The sequence below is a fragment of the Pteropus vampyrus genome, unplaced genomic scaffold (assembly GCF_000151845.1).
Source record: "Pteropus vampyrus isolate Shadow unplaced genomic scaffold, Pvam_2.0 Scaffold143, whole genome shotgun sequence".
Taxonomy (NCBI): Eukaryota; Metazoa; Chordata; class Mammalia; order Chiroptera; family Pteropodidae; genus Pteropus; species Pteropus vampyrus.
In genome coordinates, this window is record NW_011888924.1 from 1,146,023 (window position 1) to 1,152,882 (window position 6,860).

Below are 6,860 nucleotides of genomic sequence, written 5' to 3' on the forward strand. Positions count from 1 at the left end.
CAGTGCTTTCCTTTCCCACCGGAGTGAACACCAGGGAGAGGACAGAGTAGCTCACCTTCACAGAAAAGACGTGGGTCTGCTTTACTTTCAAACAAGACACTCTGCTTCTATCGTCATGTAGACCTCTCTAGAAGGCAAATTTCCCAAGCCTGACTGACTGTCTTTGAGAACACCGCTGTGAAAGGGCCTCGAAGTTCCCCAAACTTTTAGTTCACATTAGTGCAGTCAGCTCCTGGTTCGATCTGGCCTCTCTGGCTCAGCCCTGTGTCACTGCCAACTACCCCCGTCCACCCTCCTAGTTGGAGGTGGACAAGAAAAGGAAAGAGAGGTGAAGAAGGAGGAAAAGGGATTTGAACATGCATCATCTCTCTCCTCCATCGTACGTGTAGACATTTCACGTGTAGAAAACTACAGAGGAAGTTCAGATGTTCGTAAATGATGAGAGATGGTCTTTTATCACAGCCTACACACGAACGTTACAAATGATTCCTGCAGTACGAAATGTAAATAGCGACAGGAAAGTTACCTTCTCCGCTCTGACCACCCTGGTTCTCCTCAAAGTCAATCACTGCCACCACTTTCTTGGGTATCCTTCTAGAGATATTCTATGCTATTTATTTAATCTGTTATTCTATTTACACCAATATCAGCACAGTATAACAATGTTCTAAATCATGTTTATTTCACTTAATTCATTTGGATCATCCATATCTATAGATATAGACTTGCCTTATTTCTCAAATGGCTTCGTAGTACACACATTGTGTAGGTATATCATAATTTATTCAACTGGTACCCTGGTGATATATATTTATCTTGTTTTCAGCTAGCCACTACTATAGTCTACTAGGAATATTCTTATGGACACATTACTGTGAGGACACATATAAATATATCTATAAGATGAATACATAAAAGTGGAATCACTAGACCAAAGGTGTATGCATTTAAAATTTGATATTCTCAAATTGCCTTTTTTCAGAATGTGGCAGAGATTATAGAATTGCCTTTCTTTGAGACTGTAACGATTTCACAGCCACCAGTAATGCATAAGATAAACACTGGCCATTTAACTCTTCTCACAATGGACATTTCCTTCAATAAACACCAGATGGCAGAATGGACCCTAATGTTTGCCATAGTGACTTGAGCTGAAAAGACGTGAAGCCTCATTTTGGTTATATAGATTCAGGAGATGAATCTGGAGAACCAGTTGTACTTTTATGAATTTCTATAGATAAGAGATGTTTCAATATATCAGCAATAACAGATGGTAGCCTGTGCTTCTCCCCCCCCCCCACCCTTTACTTGAAAGAACACTAAAAAGATCCTCTTTTTTTGCTCTATAATTCTTCACCATTGCCCAAACACTATACTTTCTTCAGCTGAATGGAAAATGTGTGAATGGTATAGAGAACACAAGTTAGCGATAACTCTTGGAGTTGCATTCATGTGTGAAAGTGACTTATTTAGTTCGTGTTGCTGCAACAAGAAAATGTATGAACATATGTATGTCACATAAGACTATTTCTTCAAGAAAATAGAAATGAATAAAGTTGATGTATTTACTATGATAAGGCTTCCATTTGGCAGAACACCAACAAACCAATTTCACAGCAGAAAAACATGATTTTTTTCCCCAGAGAGTGTGTCATTTAAACAGAATATATCCAATTAGAGTTGTATCTGCTTTGCAATTTATGAGTACATAGACTTTTAGATGTGAGTTTAGATAGCTGCCCTCAACCCACAGACAACAGCCTACATACACCCAATGGAGAATATACTCATTGACTTGCGTGTACTCATGTACTCACCTGTAAAACGCTTTCTAGTGTGGAGGTGGAAATATCCTTTTATCAATCCGTTATTTCCCTAAAAGATAAACAGGTGGGAAGTTAATGAAATTGATCTCCTGAGCTACCTTTATAGAACCAATATTTACTACCAATTACAGAGTCTATTATTGTTTCTCCTGAGCAAATTACAGACGTCTTATTTCTAAAGTATCTAAGATGAAATGTACATAACTTTAGGGGCAAAATCGTCTAGTTGCTGTAGTTCCTTAGGACACTAAAAGTCCTTAAGCTGAACAGAAAGGGACCCTGCCTCAAAGAAGGAAAAAATAAGGTTTATGAAGATTAAGTTCTAGGTCATTTAGACAATCTAATAAGACCTATTAAGTGCTAGGAAATGATGGCTAAGATCATTTAAATGGAGCCCAAATAAATACAAAAACTGAGCGGCCAAGCAGGATATGGACCACGGTCTCCCATCTCTTAGACCAACTCCAGGTTTTCAACGTGGGGGCCCCAGACTGGCAGCATCAGCATCACCAGTATACCTGCAAAATGCAAATCCTTGGGCTCCAACCTGTTCCTACTGCATCAGAAATTTGGAGGGTGGGGCCCAGCAGTCTGTATGTTAACCAGCCTTCCAAGAGATTCTGATGCAAGTTCACATTTGAGAATCACTGTCCTAGAGGCGTTCTCCTTCCGCGACATCATGATGCCTGGGAGTGATGCAGGGGAGGGGGAACCGGAATTCATCGAGGCACCATCATGCGCCAAACACCACAGCGGGTGTGTCCTATCCCATTTCTTTTAATCCTCACAACAGCCATGCAAGTTAGGTGTTATTATTTTGATTTTACCTTGAGGCAACTGAAGCTGAGGATGATAAGGTTATTTGTGGAAGCTCCCCATACCAGTTTGAATCAGAGAGGCAATTTGTACTTGGGTTTATCTGATTCCACAGCCTAAGCTTCTTCCATAATCCACTAGAAAGTTCTATCCTAATAGTGATATTGATCAGCTAAGTGTTTGTCTATCCTGAAGGTACGCTTCGCACACAATTGTACTAAGCTTGATTATGTGGTTTCTCAGCCTAAATCTAGATCAAAGATAACAAGAGAGATGCTGCTAGAGACATATTAAAGGGAGCAGAGAGTGACAAATAGCTAAATAGTCTGGAAGGAAATAGTAAAAACTATTAAAAAGTGCGTAACAATAAAAAATTTTAAGATTATCATTTTATAATCAGAAAAAAGCAAGAAAGCTTCATTTTTTAAAAAAGTCAAAGATCTGGGGCTATTTCGTATAAGGGTCAACACTTCTTGAACTTGTCATTATAATAATAGATATCATAAGGGTGGGCTGGCCACTGAAAATAGGTTGAGCTTTCCATATAACAACTGTGAAGTATACTTCAGAAAGACCCGCATAAGAAAAAGTGAGAAATGCATTGGCTCATGAGGCATAAGGTGTAATTCACCTGAGAAATTCTTTCATACAGAATCGTGCATTCTCTCGAGGCCACTTTGGCCTCAAACCGAGTTGGCCTTAGACTCCCGAATCTGGAGGAGCTGACTTATCCCTTTGTCCTTCTGATACAATAACAGAGGCCCCATGAGACTGCTCGAGAGGAGACTTCCAACGCTTTCTAAGCCATTGTTGCTACTGTGGGTTGGTCACATCAGAGGCTTTTTTTTTTTTTTAATGTAGCATTCCTAACCAGGATTTTTTCTTGCTCATAGAGTTAGACCAGGCTTTGAGAGTTAAAAATAAAAGAGGAACTAGCAGACCACATATCCGAGTCTCAAATGTCCAGAAGGAATAGGACAAACAGGGGTACAGAGAATCCAGGAAATTGACAAAAAAGAACAGGCCAGCAGGTCTGTTCTATCTTTCTATGAAAGGTCTATCCCGCAAGCATCCTTTGCCACACGCTGCAAGTGCCCAGCCAATCGTAAGCCACAGCTGCTAACGAGATGGTGATAAATCAGAGCTCCCGCTGGGTCTTACCTGGCTTGTCAATGAAGTCTCACCAGGAAAGAAAAGAATGTTCCTACCTGAATCACTCATCAGGCTGGACTCCTTACTGGCTGCTCTACAGTGGGACTGAAGCAATAGGATAGCAATTTAGCAATGGCTAATCTAAAGCACATCAAGGCACAGTCACTGAGCAGATGCAGCGGCACCAAATTCAAACCCCTCAGGTGGCTCCTCCCAGCAATATTGGTTTTGACCAGCACCATCCGAACGAGCCTCATAAAAAGTGCAGATGACAAAGCAGCAGTTTCCACGAGCTCTCACAAGTGGTAGAGTATCTGAGGGACTGGGCTAACACGTGGAGTAGGGAGGAAAAACAGGGATAGAAGAGACAGCCACACCCAGAGCCCAGCTCAGCTCTGGTCCGGAAGGTTCTCTGCCTCTCGTCCTAGCTCTGGCTCCACAAGCAGCTCCGTTTCTTCAGTCTGTTCAATTACTATTGGTGCATGGTTTCTACTGTGCAGCACACACTGTGCTAAGTGCTTTCCACACACGATCGTATATAGTCCTCACACTTCTATGACATGGTGCTATTTCTCCCTTTCTCAGAGGCAGAAACTGAGCCTCAGAGAGGTTAAGCATCTCACCCAAGGTCATGCAGCTGTTATGACACACAGCTGGGATTCAGTCTCAGGCATTCTGACTCCGGAACCTGCCCACTGACCCGCCCCCTCCCCCTCTTGTTATTCAAAGTGTGGTCCTCTGAGCGGGGATCCCAGCAGCAGCTGTGGGTATGAGTAATCACCTGGGGGCTTAGTAGATATGTAGACTCTCCAGGCCCTCAGTCAAGCCCAGCACTGAAGGGGAATCTGCATTTTAACAAGGTCCCCTGGCAGTCACATGCTAATTATATCTAGACAAGGACCAGCTTGCTCTAGCTTACTTCTCATTGCTATGTCTCTCCTCTTCTACTCCCAGTCTGCATGCATATCCTGGGGACAGGTGAGGACCAGGGAGCGCTGGAAGGAGGGATGGGGATGGGGCAGCCGTTCAGCTGGAGGACAAAGCCAGAGCACCATGAGCTGGCTCTTGTTACTTCGGCAGCCGGCAGCCGTGGAAATGACTTTTACGTCTATTTCCCCGATTCTGGCAACGTTTCATGATGTTAACCGTTTGGGGCACTTACGTACTAATGTTTCTCTTCAGTTCTTCAATCGTTACCAAGACATAACTATCTACCACTGACCTCTGTTTCTCAGAGACTTTTAACAGTCTTTAGAGCCTGTTTCAGTGCACACCTTGTCCCTTTGATAAATGAGTTGGAACAGAATCAGAGATTTAGTGTTGGGGTGGGGTTAGCTTCATCTAGTCCCGCAGCTCTTAACCCTGGCATGTATCCCAGATCTTCACAGGCTCTTCCAAAACGTACCCCAAGTCCTCTCCAGACCTGATGAATCAGAACCTCTGCAGGGACACCCAGGGATCCTTGTTTTAAAAAGCTTTCCAGGTGATTCTGGCATAATCTCAGGAATAGCCATGGAAAAGTTATTTCTATTCCAAAGCCTGCCATCTCCCAACCAAAATCCTAGGGGCCAGGAGAAATCAGCTTTGGCACCTGGTTGTCCAGCCTGTGTTTGGTCACCTCTGGTGACAGGTAACTCACTACCTAGCGACATGGCCCCATTTTATTCTGAGTCGGCTCTAATAACAAGAAGTTCTTTCAGACTCTGAGGTTGGAATTTGCCTCTCTGAAAACTTCCACTGATGATCTCATGTCTATGCTCTGAACCAAAAAAAATATGGTTGTTTCTTCTTCCACCTCCCAGCCCTGCAATACTCAGAGGCAAAATGGAAAGTGGAAAAGGCACGGATCTATGAATCTGTGAGAACTGGGTGCAAATTGCAGCTCTGTCTGACATGCTACAATATGGACGAATCTCGATGACATCACGCTAAGTGAAGTAAACCCAACACAGAAAACAAATACTGTATGATCCAACTTATGTGAGATAGGAGAGGCCGATTCATAGAAACAAAAGGCAAAACAGTGGTCACGAGGGCCTGCGGGGAGGGAAGGATAGAGAGTTGTTGTTTGATGGGTACAGAGTTTCGGTTTGGGATGACGAAAAAGTCTTGGGAATGGATAGTGGTGATAATTACACAACGTGTGAATGAATGTACAATTTTACAATTAAAAATGGATAAAATGGTAAATTTTATGTTCGGATATTATATCACAATAAAAACATTTAAAAGAATTGCCACTCAGTCATTTACTAGCTGTGTCATTTCTCTGAGATGCAGTTTCCTCATCCATAAAATGGGTATAAAAATATCTACCATGCATGTCGTCGCGAGGGTCTGAGAGCTTCAAAGTGCCTGGCACCATATTTATCTTTACATGGAAATCTGGAGAGTGGAGATGTTCACATGTGATGAGCGATTTGGATTTGTCATTGCCAGTAATATCAACACGGGGATCAAACCAAAACGAGCAGTCAGTCAGAGAGGGCAGGATTGACACTTGAAGACATCAGAATGCAAACTAATTTTAAGACGAAAAACGGGACGTCAAAGGCATTTCAGCTTTTAGTGGGCAGTTGATGTGTGGACCGGGACTCCTCCCAGGGCCTCCCAGTTGGTTCTCTTCCGTGGTTAGGAAGTGGGCAGTTGGAGAAGCTCTAGCCAAGACAGCGGCTCCCAAACCTGGCTGTACTTCAGACTTGCCTGGGAAGACTATTAGACATCCAGACTCCTGGCCCATCCCTGGAGCCTCTGACTCAGTGAGGCATCAGTTCAGGACCTGGATGGATTCTTTGGTTCTTCATGTGATTCTGATGCACTATCACATTTAAGGATCACCGGGCTGGGGACTTTCTAGCTGTCTCTGATGCCCAAATAGTTCAAGTGGCTGTGCAAGGAATTTTGATCTGAGAATTGGGACATGGTCCTGAGGTTCCAGAAGGTCCCCTAGGGAGCCAGGAAGAGGAGGACTGTCTAGGAGTGGAAGTCAGTTGAAGAATCAGGCAGTGGTCCCAAACAGCCAGAAAGAGATGAGAACAAAGAGAGAGGGGAAGAGAGAGCCCACAG

The 6,860-nt window shown here is 43.3% G+C and overlaps 1 protein-coding gene across 2 annotated transcripts in view; it reads right to left on the reverse strand.

The window, feature by feature from the left end:
* The window catches only part of APOH (apolipoprotein H), a 45,367-nt gene that overhangs the window by 23,524 nt on the left and 14,983 nt on the right, over positions 1–6,860 (reverse strand). For both annotated transcript variants that reach the window (XM_011368502.2, XM_023535631.1), the window contains exon 3: positions 1,818–1,875. The gene's annotated coding sequence lies outside the window, so the exon portion shown is untranslated. The remainder of the gene's footprint in view (positions 1–1,817; positions 1,876–6,860) is intronic.